Source organism: Erithacus rubecula (assembly GCF_903797595.1).
Source record: "Erithacus rubecula genome assembly, chromosome: 12".
NCBI lineage: Eukaryota > Metazoa > Chordata > Aves > Passeriformes > Muscicapidae > Erithacus > Erithacus rubecula.
The window spans coordinates 11875159-11890137 of NC_136664.1; positions in this window are offsets into that span (position 1 = coordinate 11875159).

Here is a 14979-nt window from a genome sequence, read left to right on the forward strand (position 1 = left end):
GTGAGCATCACTGCTGGGCAGGGCTCAGCCCTGGCAGTGGCCATGCACACAGTCTGCATGGTTTATAGACACTCAAAGCACACAAACCCTTCCCTGCAGCATGTGCTCCCTGGGTCCAAGATGTCTCTGTGCGCCAAACGTTACTAGGCCCAAAAGTTCTCTGATTGCCTTTTAAAAACTGATAACTATTTATTAAAGGTAATCATTAAACTCCAAGTTTCAGCAAATGCTTAAAATACAGTGTGTTGTAGGAGCTCATATAAACTGCACCTGTAAGTGACATCTTTGCAATGCTCTTGTACATAGGAGGCTCAAAGCTATTTCTTGCCAGCAGCAGTGATCCACAGACTTTAGATGTTGTTAAAAAGCTTACAATATCAGCAGGGCAACTGCTGCCTCCATTAGAAACATGATACTAAGATGCTGATTAATACCAGGAGGGGGCTTTAATCAGCCAAAGCCATATGCTATTTCACTTAAGATGAAAGTGCAAATGATAATCATTATTTCAGAAAGGATGTATTTAAAAGAAGAGCAGAACAGCAAGTGGCATCTTTTTATCATTAGAGCTTCTTCATGCAGCCCCTTTTTTTCTAAAGCTTTATAGGCTTTTATGAACATCTGGATCATTTCTTCATTATATAGGCTTTCAATATCATTATGTTTGATGTAGTGTTTTTAGTGGAGTTATGCTAAATGTCTAAATATACAATTAATTCCTATTAATTATAGTTTTCAGACTGGTGAAATTATCCATCATTAACTTAATCACTTGTATTTTATCTTAAAATTGTATTCACTCTTTTATAATCCCTACATCTAAAGCCATTTCTTCCCTGGGCTTTGTGTGATGTTTTGCATGCTGTTTGTATAAAGGTCTGCCAGCCATTTTCAACTGCTTGTAGAACTGAGGCTGTCAGCAGCACACCATTTTAAAATAGAACCTAATTCAGCTTAGTTGTTTTACCAAGAAGTGCTTCAGAGAGAAGGGAAAAAAAAGAGGTGAATTTGGATCTGTAAAGGGCAAGACTTCATTAGACCTGGTGAATCTTTAGTTCTGTGTTCCTTACACCAAGGCAGAGTAAAGGAAGAGTTATTCACAGGTTTCCACTTCATGTGGCAATAATTCAGCATGAAAAGAGCCAAATGATTTGGAAGTCTACATTGACTGTACTTGGAGAATTAGGAGCAACTTTAATGTCAAGTTACAACACATACAGAAAAAAAAACCATCTCCAAAGCTCTTTTTGAACACTCTGGCCTCATTTTAGGCTTCTTCTGTGGCTTAAACTGGAACTCATATTATGACACATTAGACAAATGCCTCCCCTAGTTTTGAAGCCTCAAGTTGGATGGATATTCCCTTTTCTCTCATATGGCTTTTGCAGAATGAAAAGAATAAGAATCAAAGGATTTAAAACACCAGAACAGAGCTGCTTGGCTCTCATCAGTCTCCTTTCAGGCACTGAGAGGCAGAAGGAGACCAGCAAACCAGAGCTGCTGTCAGCACTGGTGGGACACAAGGATCACTCTGTGTATGTGCAGAAGCTGTGCATCTTCTGGACTCCCACCCCACCACACCAGGACACACCTCAGGTGCCTGGCTGGACACACCTCAAGGAATGAAGCTGTTGAAAAAGAGAGTTCTCCTAGAGGTTCATCATCCTGAGCAGCTGTTTTCTAATCCCACCACTCTTCTCCTATTGTAGATTTTTCTCTGCTGGACCTGAAGGAGCGTAAATGACACTCATATGCATCTTTTACAAAGAATGTAGTATTATTCTGGTTTTGTACTAAGGGCTCCCAGAATGCCTCCTCTGCTTGAATTTAAATAAGAACTGTTAAATACATTAAGAGCACAAAGACCTCTAATTCTCACAAATAAAGCAGTCTTTTTGTCTTTGCTTTCACTGGCATTTCATGTACCAGATACTTTCTCCAATTTCAAATTTTCATCTCAAATATCTGCAATAATTTTAGAGAGCCTTTGTCACAGCTCTGGATGTCCCATTCATCTAGTCAGGTCATTTAGGATATTTTCTTTACTCATAATAAGATGTGATATCAAATGATCATTTAGGGCTCAAGGTTCCTTGAAGGAATAAATTTCATTTACAGTTCCAGCTGCCTTGAAGTCACAAAACCATGTGCTCCTGCTCTGCTTGTCTTGCAGGCTCCCATTTTAGGAGGCTAACATACTTAAACCACAGTTCCCAGTGCCTGAGATTACAAAGAAGCAGATTCTCTTCCATAACATGTTGGGAAATTCCTTCTTCTGTCATAAAAAAAAGGAACCTGCTTGACTGGCACTGAAAATTTTTGTTCCAGGAGAGACACTGAGCAGGAGCTAAAGTTTGTTTTATTCCTTCTGTGGTGAGACAGGATTGTTGCTAGTTTTGGAAACTTGTGGCAGCGTGTGAGACCCAGCAGCAAAGTTGTGCTGGCTGGGGATGGGATCCTTTGGTCTGTTTTAATCACTGCTCTATTTCCTTTCAGCTCCTGCCCCTCCTTTGGCTCTGCTCTCATCTTTACTGTCCTCTTCTAAAGGGAAAATTTAAAATATAAGACTCAGGCACCCGACCCGTGGCTCACCTCCAGGTGTGCCACAATGTGCCTGCTCATCACAGGGGCTGCCTTGGCTCCAGAGGGCAAAGCTTTTGGCTTTGATCACTCCAGATGTATTTTCTCCTCATAATAAACTGAAAATTACTATCATCCCTTTTAGGTCTCCAACAGCTCATTTGCCCTTTATTTCTTCAGTAAGGCATTCAGTGAATATGGTGGTAAAAAGCTAAACAGTCTAATGCAGTTTCAAACCAAAATTCAGAAACAGTAAAAATGAATTATCTCTCCACAAATAAATTAGCTGCCAGGTGCTCTGAGATCAAGACAGTGACATCCATATCCTGGAGGAATTTAGGATTTACTTCAGAAGTTTCTAAGTCAGGCTAACAAGGATGGCCCAAAGTTGACTCTTTGTAGTTCTGCATAATGTACATACCACTCCTTTGCAAATCCCTCCTGACTAAACACAGAGTGGAGAATACTCTCAGTTGCTTCTAGGTTATGCAGAAAACATTCACATGGCCAATTTTCAAACTTATTCTGGAAAAGAGACTGTGACTGATTCCAGAATATAAGAAATACTGGACTAGGCCAGTGGTGCACCCCGACCACTGTTCTGTCTCCAGCAATGGAGAAATTGCCTCTAGGCTCAGCCCTTTATGTTCTGTATCTTTGCCAGTTTTCAGTAAAATAACCTGTCCATTAACATTTTTTGCAATGCAGTTTCTTCAATAGCCTTTTTCGTGTAGTATTTAAAAAGGTAACAAACCAGCCAATTTAGACAACAGCAGCAGGGACTGATGACCAAGAGGCTCAGTTTGTGTGAAGATCCCTTGAGCTGGAGTCCCAGCTCTGGCAGCCTGCAGGACCTTTGAAAGTCTTTCTGTATCCACTGCAGTCTGTAATTATCTTGTCTGTTTAGATTGTGATCTCCTGTGTCAGTGATTGACATGATACATTTGTACAGTGCCAGTAAAACAGGAGTCACAACACAGCCCAGGTTAGGACCCTGAGGTGCTGTTTTAGTAACAACATCACTCTCCTCTGGCATTGCAGTAATCCACAGCTACATTATAATATCCACCTGCTTTGGGCCATCTGGTATACATAAATGTCCCTGTGTCTTTTTACATGTAAATATATCTCTTTGAAGACTCTTCTTATTGTTACCAGTCACTGCTTGTTAAGTGCTGTGGGAGTTTTCTGCCCTACAGGAGAGAGAGGTGGATCCAAGGAGCCCTGCAGTCCAAGAGAGCAGCCAACAAACATGCAGTGGGTGATTCAGGAGCTGGCTCCTGGTCAGAGTCCCCTGGAGGGGACTGCACTGGAGCTGCTGCAGGTCTCAGGGAGCTGGCAGAGGGACAGACTGCACATTCTGTTGGCTTTTGGGTATGGAGGGAATCTGCAGGTTCAGGATGCACAATATGTGTGAACAAGGAAGCAGATATAAAGACAGTGTGAAACAGGCAAAATAAACAAGAGAGAGATAGAACAAAACTATGGCTGCTCTCTGGGGACAAAACAGATCAAAGCTCTACAAGCTAAAAAATTTAAAAATTATATAAAAGGGATTAAAGGGGTGGAAAGTTGCAAACATGGGAAGGGGGGAGGCTTCTGTTGTCACATACCTTGTAGTGTCAGAAAATGTAAGAAGATCTCCAGTTTTTGCTGTTGCAATGCCATCTGCCTGCCTGTGACAGCAGCCCTGAACTGCAGGGCTCCAGTATGACAGAACTCAGATTCTGTAACAGATCTGCTCCACTAAGCTGGGATTATCTTTGCATAAGATTTGTGTGAAGTGCCTCACACAACTGAATGTGCATTGGGCTTTTAGAACAGTTGCATGATACAAAAAATTTCAACATCATGGCCCCCACTGTAGGCTGGAGCAGTGTGCACCCCTTTGAAGCATCCTGCAGTCTGAGAGAGGGAGTATACTTTGAACTAATTAATCCACTGGCTCTTCTATCTTTTAAAGATTCAAATGCCACCATCCCCCCTCACCTGCCCATTTCAAGTCCCTTTGTCTGAAGAAATTGAACTGGAAGAGAATCATAACAAAATGAGGCGATAGAGCCTCCTAGAACAAATGCAGTTCCTTCTGCACAAGTGTTGAGGGGTAAAACTTTCTTACTTCCAAAGTCTTTTGAGAGTCCTGAAATTCTTTTCTTCGGCGTTGCATTTTGAAGTTGCTCCCCATGAATATCATTGTCAGACAATAGTAACTCTCCACCTAGTGACTGTCAGTAGTTTTCACAGAGATGACATTTAAAAGACTCAGAGCTTGAAAGCTAATCTCTCTTCTCAAAAGTTATATTTCTCAGCAATTATTTCGATATATACTAGACAAATAAAGTGAATGCAGGTGTTCCTTGTAACTGTTCAACCAAAAAAGATGAAGACTGTGTAAGAATGGGACTTAATTTGACAAAATAGTGTCAGTTTCCGACTGGAGTTCTATGTAACTGCAATTCTTCAGGAAAACAACAATAATAATCTGAATTAAAATTTTCTTGTGCAAATGCAATGCTAGGGTTGATGTATTGTCTGCTGAATCCAGAGTTTCTACGAATAGAGGATCAAATCCTTCAACACACTAGCATGGCTCTCAGTGAAGAGAATATCCACAATGCCATGAGAGGTGTGGGGGTTGAATTCAGAGTATCAAATCATTCTGAACCCAGCCTGGCTACAGCTCAGTGCTTGTGTGACAGGACAGACCTGAGTGTGCTCAGCAGCCCAGAGGAGCTCTACAGGCAGGGCTGAATTTCACTCTCTGGCAGCTTCCCTGCTCCAGAGGCAGCTAAGGTGAGCTGGAGGGGACACTGAAACCCCTCACTGCACTAGGAACATGTCTGCAGTCTTTGAGTGTCTCAGGAATGGTTTTTTGCCTTCTCTTTTCTTAGATATTTTTATTATTTTTTAGAACTACCCAATCCAATTGCACTTCTAATTAAGTCTAAATTTTGAATGGCAGTGAGAGACCTCAGGCATTCCTTTTAGACCTTAAGTTGGAGAGTCTCAGATGTTGCACACCATCTTCTGATCAGACACATTATTTCAGCTGTTCCTCTTGCTGTGGGTCACCCCTTTGGCCTAATCAGTCAGATTATTGCAGAAACATTTCCTGTAGGTGTTCCCCTGTGCCTGAGAGCCTGAGATGTGATTACAGACCTTTGTGAGAGCTTGATGCAGAATGAAGAACCCACCCTCTGTTTTACTGCTCCTATACAATGGTTGGTGTCAGTTCTGCTCCTGTAACCATTGCTGCACATGGATCTTCTTTCTTGCTCCCGTACTCTATTCAAACCCAAAACATGGTCTTGAAGCTTTGGCTCTCTGTGTGCAATGATATTCAGTAGGGATTTTTCCAAGAGCTCTCCAAAGGGTAATGCAGTTGCACACCATCTGCAGGAAAGCTTTCCCATTCTTGAACTTTCCAAGGCATTTCTTTATTGGACATGAAATCCACTGGCTGATGATAAAGCTATAAAAAAATCTAAGTTTAGAGGAATTATTTAGCACTTGAGACTTAAAATTGGGCCTGACCTCCCTTGCTTATATCCATGATCTGTAGGTTAGCAGCTATAGCCAGCTCATAGAACTCACAATCAGATGATCTCTTTTCACTTTTGTCCCACCTTAACTGAGAAAAAACATATCTCAGTGTTGACTTTGGACTTTCCCCAAGCCTCTTCCACACCTAATCCTCTTCAGCCAAAATAGTCTGAATCTGGCAAGGAGATCTGGAAGGAAGTAAAGGTCCCCTGTTATCCAGATTTTCTTTTTTTGTCCCTGCACATTATTTTGTTAAAGTAGAATGGAGAGGAAGAAAAATTCAAGAAATACAAGAGATGATTATTTAGAGTAATAGATAGCTTTCCAGAGAAAACGTAGGCATTCTCTTTAATAATATTGTTATCTTCTCACAAGATGTCCCTCATGTAAGAATAAAAACAGATAAGGTGTCAGTGTTCCCATGCATTATACCCTCATTTCTCTTTTATGAGTTATTATCCCAAGGCTACAGATTTTCCAGGGTGTTTTAGGCAGCTCCAAATATGTGTTCTTAAATAGAAAAAGTCACTCAGTGTTTATGATTGTCTTTTCTCCATATTCAAAGTGCTAGTAAATACTGATTTCTTGTCTCAACTGACTGAAGAAAAGCCTGATGAGAATATCTTGCCTTGGCTGAAGCTATGCAGTTTTACCTCTTATTTTCCTGGATTCCTGTGGATATTCATTCCTTAACTATCATACATGAATCATCCAGTCATTTCTGTGTTCTTACAGGTATTTCTGATCTTAATGGGCAAGACTCAGTGTCATACAGGTCAATACACACAAAAGCAGCCTGGCTGTGCTTATATAAATTCCTAATTCAGATACTCCCCAGTGCAACAGGCACCACTGCAATGTTTCTATGCCCTGCTCATCAACCTAAACTATTCTGCTGTCTCTGTTTGCAGCAGACAGATGGTAATATTGAGACATTGCAGTGTTTCAGAGTGGAGCCCTGCAGAGCTGTCTCAGCAGAGCAGAGCCTGGCTGGCTCTGAGCCTGGGCTCCTCTCTCAGCCTGGTGGGTGCTCCCTGTCCAGGGCACTGTGCCTCTGCACCTGCTCTGCCAGGGAATCCAACTCCAGCAAACCAACATCCACAGCTTCAGAAACAAGGAGAATGAGGCATACATTTAATGCTAGCAGCTGGAAGATAGGGTAGAAACACCCTGCTCTGCAGCTAAGCTGCTGGTAACATCACTGGATGTCGTGGTCCTGGAAATTATGGGGTTTGGGTCCAGCCAGAGCCTTCCCCTTCATCCCAGCACTGCTCAGCCTCCCCAAGTGACTATCACTCTGTCAGAGCTTCTAGATCCTCAGAACAAACCAAGTTAAATAATTGACACTTCCCTTTGTTTGATTCAGCATACAGCTTTTGCCAGTGTTCAGACACTGGAGACCACAAAGCATAAATTTCCAAAATGCACTGTGCTGGTTTAGACTTTCCTCTCTGATGCTTTTCCCAGTATTAACTCTGTATCTTCTCAAAATTACACATTGTCAAATTAAGCACAGTTGGTGGCACATTTATTATTGTTAAGTAAAGCCAATGAAAGAACATTCATTTCTTATAGAAAAACAAGGATTTTTACAGAATTCCTGTCTTGGTTCCACACTTTTGTAAAAATCCACTTTTTCTTAATCTCTTAAACTTGGGCTAAGCAGAGTTTTGAGGTTTGCAGAGCTGTTCTCCAGCTGAGTGTTTCCTTTTAGATATGCACACCTCCTTGTTGGACATTCATTATCAAACCTTGTGTTTGCCTTTTATCTACAAGTCCTCTTCAGTGTTCAGCATAAACTACATGGACACCTTGCAGATTGACATTTCTTCATTCATGCTTTACCTTAAACAGCATGCGAAGACATCAAAGAAGAGGAGCCGACTTTGATGTTACAAAATGAAAAACGCCTCATGATTTGCCAAGACCAGGGGAACTTGTAGTTTGCTCTTTTTTTTTCCCCTTAAAGAAATACTACTGCTTTCCCCATGAATATGTGGAAATCTCTGCCATTTTCACCAAACCTGTATAAACATTTTGTTCCCAGTAAAAAAACAAGCCAGATCTCATTGCAGTCTGTTAAAAATGGGCCCCAGGGCTTAAACTACAGTGGCTTGAACACACCCTTTATTTAAAGGGCTTTTTGGTTTCTCACTTGTGACTTTGCACACAAGTGCCATGACCCCCAGCATCACCTCACTAATAATGATAATGACAGCTCATGAGCTGTATTTTTCATTCACAGGTCACTGAGAGGGATTTAGAAAAACATGGTCATTCCTATCTCTAGATAAAGGAATTGTGCAATGAGAGATATTATTTGGTTTGGCTATGAGAGCAAATAGCCAGCAATAAAACAGAGCTGTCCCAATTCCTTGCAGACACTTGGCTCACTCTGTTCATGAAATCAAAGGTGATTTCCTCAGCACCATAACAGACACAAAATGTGCCAGTCAGCCTGGGAGGAGCTGGGCATACCTTGTCAGAAAGTGCCAACAGCACAGGAGAAAAGGCCAGATCTGGTCCAGAACTCCTGTTCCTATTGTTTTGAGCAATGGGAAGGGAGGTTTGCTTTGCATGTTTTCTTTGATTGTCTGAAGTGAAGAGTTGCCCTGCCCTTATAAGGACAGAAGGAATGTGCATAATTAGTCCAAGGCTAGAGAACAGAGACATTCAAAATGAACATTTGTTATTGATTTCCCAGACTGCAGTGGAACTGAGAAGAATATCATGAGAGGAGAAGATATGTAATTAAATGTGATTTATTCGGATGCTGCCAAGCTGGGTCATTGCAAATGTATCACTGAACTGCATTGCTTCAACACAGAGTGCACTGTCCCTCTCCCTGGCACAAACCCTCTGACTAACCAGCCTCCTTTCACTGGTGCAAGGGGCCAGCCCTTCTGCTGTTTTGCTGCTGCCAGGGCTGCTTGTGCTATTTCTTTAAGACTCTTCATCAGATGTGGTTTGTCAGGAACATGCCCAGACTGTAAGTCAGAACAGAGCTCATTTTCTTTGATGTGCATTTCTAATGTGCCTGCTCCAAAAGGAGGGGAATGAAAACTTTGGTCACACTGTTAATCTGCAGGAACTACATTTTAAGCAACTGGATGTGAATGGACTATGCACAAACTGAAGTGTTGGCTACTCCTTTCAAACAGAATTGTATCAATAATTGGTGCCAACATGAGAACGTATGTCAAACATTTAACCACAACCATCTCAGGAGGAATGTGTTTAGTCCAGACCTTCTGCTATAGAAAGACTTTTTATTTTCAGTTTAGGGCCTGAATTTTTCCAAACAACACAAATAGCTGCTTTAACCTCATTTATTGTTGTATTGTGCTCAAGACCAGCACAGATATGATCAGTTTGGCTATTTGGCTCTGGTGTTTTAGGTTTTATACTCAAGGCTTTTACCCTCAAGCAAGTGTTTTGCATACTAAAATATCTGAAAGTGAAAGGGTTACACTTCCTTGAAGGTCCACTTGAATGGCTGTGAGAAGAGAGCCAAAATGGTAATCACATCCCTATGAGATCATATTGAAAGCAGCCATGCCTATTGCATAGAGTCCTCTGATGTTGCAGGGGTCTGTAAAACATTTAATCAGTGGAGTTTCAGTAAGTTGAGATTTGTTGTGAGTGCTGTAGAGAGCACTCGTCTTAGATAAAATGCTGCCTGGTAATGCTCTTACAGCTACATGAGCCAGAATGCAATCGAATATCCATGGAGATTTAGCCTTGCACAGTCATCCCAGAGAAGGGGATGCAGGATTTTCACAGCTACATAGCAGTGGATTAATATAACTATTCATTACAATTCATGGGAGGCCTGATCCAGCTTCTGTCAGTGGAAGGAAAGATGCCATTTGATTTTACTGGGAGTTTGGATGGGGTTTTGTGTGTCTAATCCTGTGACTGCCCTCCACTGGCACAGAAGCTTCTCCAGAGTTCTCTATTACTCTGCTGCCCAGGTGGCACCTCTACAGCTGCTGGGCTGCTCTTATTACTCAAGTGATCCTAATTCTGCCAGGCAGCTAAGCATTGCCACAGAGAGATTTAATAGCTAAACCTTGTCTACCTTGCTTTTATTTATTCAAGCTTGTGAAGTTCTGACTGACCTAAAGTTTCAGTTTGGTGTAAACCACGTCAATGCCTGTCTCAGAAAGAAAGGAACAATGGAGTTTTGAAGATGGCTCTGCAAAAACTCACAGATGAGACTGTGTGTGGATGAACCCCAAGTAGCTCAGCTCACAATGTACCTTCTCCTCTGCCCCAAACTGTGCAGGAAGCCAAGAGACAATCCTTGATATCTTACCTTCATTAAACTGCCTGCGTTCTATCCAGTTAAGTTTGCACAAAATAAACCCTTGATTAAGACTATATTTTGAGGAAACCCTTCTCCACCAATGGTATGGTTTGAAGCTTACTTTGAAAGATGCAAAAACCAAGCTAAAAGTGGACCAAGTTTAAAGAGCAAATCACTCCCACAGTGGGTCAATACAAATGACCCTTTCAGGTTTCTTGCAAAGATCCAAACCTATAAACTGTCAATGCAACTGGAAATACTGAAGAAATGGAAAGGTAGTTTATGCCTCTTTAGCAGTTTAAACAAAACCAACAGATGACCCCATTTTATTGTAAAAGTTCTGTCTCTGCTGCCATTACTGAGCAGCAGAATGAGCAAGGCTGTAGGTACCAAGGGTGAAAGATGGTTCAGTATATGGTTATATTTTGTCTTTTGTGCCTATACAATCCAAACACACATTAGATGAAAAAACCTACCTGGGCTGCTAGAGCCAAACAAATGAAAAGGATGTCTCTGACCAAAGAGCACTGAGTTTTCAGAGACAGCTCCTGAAATATGCCAGGTTTGAGAATGGAAGCCTCAGAGCATCAGTCCTTTCCCCTTGGCTGACAGGCACTCGCAAAAGAACAGAAGAGGTTTTCCAGCAAATATTTTGAGTGTCAGGGAAAAAAAAACCCGTCATGAATTAATGTGGATTTTGAGGAGAATGATATTGCCTAAAAATACCATTGTTAGTACAGGCTTTTTGACAGACTTGGCAGGTTTCTATAGCACCTTCTGACTACATGAAGTTGTGTGTGTGACTTAACCTTTTTATTTCTGCCTTTTGGAGTTTACTCTCTGTCACTGTTGCCCTCTGCATTCAACTCCTCTGAACCCTCAGTGCTCCTGACACTCATTGTTATTCTGCTCTCTGCTTTCAACAATATTCCAGTGAGATTCCCTCCCTGTCAAAGCACTGACTCAGTCTACCTTAGAAAAATTCTCAGGAGCTGTTGATCTGTGAGAGATAAGTGAATATTTCTAGTTTCACTATCATTATTAACTGGCCAAAATGCCAGGATTAAAATATTTAACAGAAAAAAAAAAAAAAAAAAAAAAAAAGGTGTTCGCAATGTTATTGATATCACTCCCAGCAAAAGAAATTTCACATTTTAGTATTTTGCTATGTTTGAAGGTTGAACATTTTTAAGAACTCTTTGTTAGCATCACATTCACTTCCAAACTGCTTTGCTGCTATGTCCCACCCCATGGCCCCAATTTCAGGCTGCCTCTCAGATGCTGAGAAGAACTGTTTGGAGAAATAAGGATTAGCAAGGTGAATCTGTGAGATCCTTTGTTTTTGCAGGCCAAACACTGAAAAACTGACCATCTATATTTATGCCCCTTTTTGTGAGCCTGAAATAAGGTCTGGTCAAATCATAAATATTCTCATCAAGCATTAGCTCATTCTTAGGGATACAGTTGTGCAAGAAGCCCTTTCCAGTTTTGTAAAAGCTGTGTAGCAGCAGAGCAGAGATGGGGAGGTAAAGGAAGCAGGTGGAGTTCTCAGCAGTGCTGTGCCAGTGTGAGATTCCCACATCCTGTCACAACTACCCCCTCGTCTGCAGCAGCAGCAGCCACTTCTCTGCCAGCTCTGAGGTGTCCAGACACCAGGGAAATCCCCCAGCCTGCCTTGTTTCCAGGCTTGGTTTCAGCCAGCCCCAGGACTCAGTGAGCTGCAGCCAGCAGGGGCTGCAGGACCTCTGACACCCCAGGGTCCAGCTGAGCACACCAGCAGCTCCCCAAGAGAAAAACCATGCTCTCCACCCTCTCTGAAATCCCACCCCGTGCCAAGAGCAATTCCAGCACCCAGCACGAAGGCCTGAGAGCTCTGGGGAGGACAGGACCTGTGTGCTGTGTGCCTCAGGGCAGTCTGTGCCTGCTGGAAGCCTTGGGAAGCAACTTCCCAACACCCAGGAGTTTATCCCATCCCAACAGAGGCAGCACTGGCTGCTGCCAGAACTGAAATACCTGCTAGCATTGCCTGTTTTGGCAATAATTGGTAGCACAGATTTGGGATCTCTGTGCTGCATCATGATCTCTGAATATTTCATAAATAAACCAGTTCATTACTAGCATAATGAACCAATCTCATGTAGCAGTAAACTCTGGTTAAGGAAACTGCTCCATTTCCTCCACACTGGCAGATAACAAGCATTACACGGCAGTGACCCAAACACTACTGTTAAATCTTCCAGAAAACAAGGGCTATGTTATATTTTTTGCTTGGCACTACAGCTCTAGGACATAGTACACTGTAATATCAGATTCTCATTTATATTTCCCCAGTTGCACTTCTGTAATTTTGAGAGAAAACCACTTCACTTGTCTTTAAAGACCTAAGAAATGCTACTAGACTTTGAATTACTACATACACATATCATCTACACACTTGTCTCCTTACTTGAAGAGTTCAGAAGTGGAACTTAGATGTGTGAACTCCATCAGCAATAAGCAACAAGGAAGAGGGGAAAGAAAAGAAAAATCAATCTATTGCAAATGGCCAATACAGCAAACAAGAGCTGACACTTATTTCTAATTGAGGGGCTACAACATCAAACAAAATTATTAAGGACTCAGCTGGGTCTAACAAAATTCATGAGCAATTTAGGTTCTTACTGTAAAAAACTAGTAATATTTTATTTGATTCATCCACAGCACAGCAGTGTTTGTATGTTCCAGGGCCTGACAGCTTACAGGACATCAGGTCTCCCGTGCATGAAGATAAAGCTTTGTTCATCCATAGTTCCCTCAAGGAGTCACTTAGTTGTGGGTTGAAGTTAAAAAAGTTTGGGTTGAGCACTAAGATCTCAAAGATTGAAAAATGGAACTGTTAAAATATTAAATCAGGAACATCTTAGAAAAAGATCACGTAAAGAAAGTGTGTTTATCTCAACTGGATTGCTGGTGATCAGGCATGAAGTAGTCAGCAATGATACACCCTTCTGAAAACTCAAGGTTTCAGCTGAGAGATCAAGTCTGGAATTAAAATAGAGTTAAATTTAAATTCCAGAGCTCACTGGATGCTGTACTGGAATAAAAGAAAGTGTGTCCTATGCTTTGAATTGAAGCAGCTTAGCAAGGCAAACTTAGAGCTGACTGCTACACTTGGAAAAAAAGAACATTGAGCATTTTCATCCTTCAGTCTCTAGCTGAGCATCATTACAAGCAAACAATTCAAACCTGTCACAGCCTCTCCAACTTTACAACTTATAACCTGCTGCAACACCACACTTGAGCCAAGCCTTTCTTGGAATTTGCTAGAGCAGCTCATGGGATTACTGCCCAAAGTGAGACTTCTGCCTCCTGTTGGAGTTGAAGAGACTTTGAAACATCACAAATTCATTTTCCACACAGAAGATGATTTTCAGATTAATTTTTCTCTTTGTGTTTATCCTTAAGGTAGTTTTCCACTCAGAACTCTGAGAAAATAAAAGGGGGGCAGGAGGGTGTGGGGGTGTGGTGAATTTTGGCTCATATGCAGTCTACATCAAAAGTTACCAGGGCTACAAACCAGTTAGGAAACCAAGCTGACAGACCTAACCAAGAGTCTGCTGGGCCCCCTGAAGGAAAAGAGAAATGACTGAAAGACATCAGAGGAGGAAAAATAAAAAATTAAAGTCCATCCTGTTGTGCTAAGCTGGTCAGAGCATGCCCACTTCATCCTATTTAGGGTGAAAATGTCTAATATTATATCTGACTGGGAAAAGGGAAAAAAAGCAAGGAACTTAATTCCAAAGTTCTGAACATTTTTCACGCTTTTGCCCTAACTCTTGGTGCTGCTGAGGTCCCCCCTTGCAGAAGGGCAGGCACAGGAGGGCTGGTGAAGGGATGGGCAGCAGCAGAGCCTGGTGCTGTGCGGGATCCCCGGGCAGCCAGCGACAGCCACGGTGATTCTCATCAAAGGGAGAGAGGAGCAGAGCTGATCTAAACAAGCAGAAGGCACTGTTCTGTTTGGTCTGTACACTTTGTACACTGCCACTTGGGAACTTAATTAGTCCACATGCTTCATGTTTCTATCTTTAGTCTGATGGCATACAGCTGTTCTTTTCAGCATCGCTGCCTGCTGCCCTTTCCCTGCTGTTGGGGTGCACTGGGAAATAGCAAAGGAGGGATTCCCTCGAGTTTAACCCTCTGCCAGCCCTTGCTGATTGCCTAAAACAAAACATTTTAGCCCAAATCTTGGGGTAAATTGTTTCATTACCTCATGGGAGTTTTCCCACATGGCCAGGGATGGGGAGGAATCCCACAGTCACAGGGTGCTGATCCCATCACAGGGCTGCTCTTCAGGGCCAAAATGCTAAAAAGGAAAAAAAAAAAAAAAGAACACGTTTCTGGGCAATCTTACCTACTGGGGTGAAGGGGAAGCATTTATTGAGTCACTGTCAGCATGAGGTGAGGGGACAGAGCTGGTTCTGCTTCCCACCTCAGCTGAGGTGGATTTGTGGCAGAACAAACCCTGGACATGACGTAGGAAGGGATGTTGATTATTTTAGGATATTGAG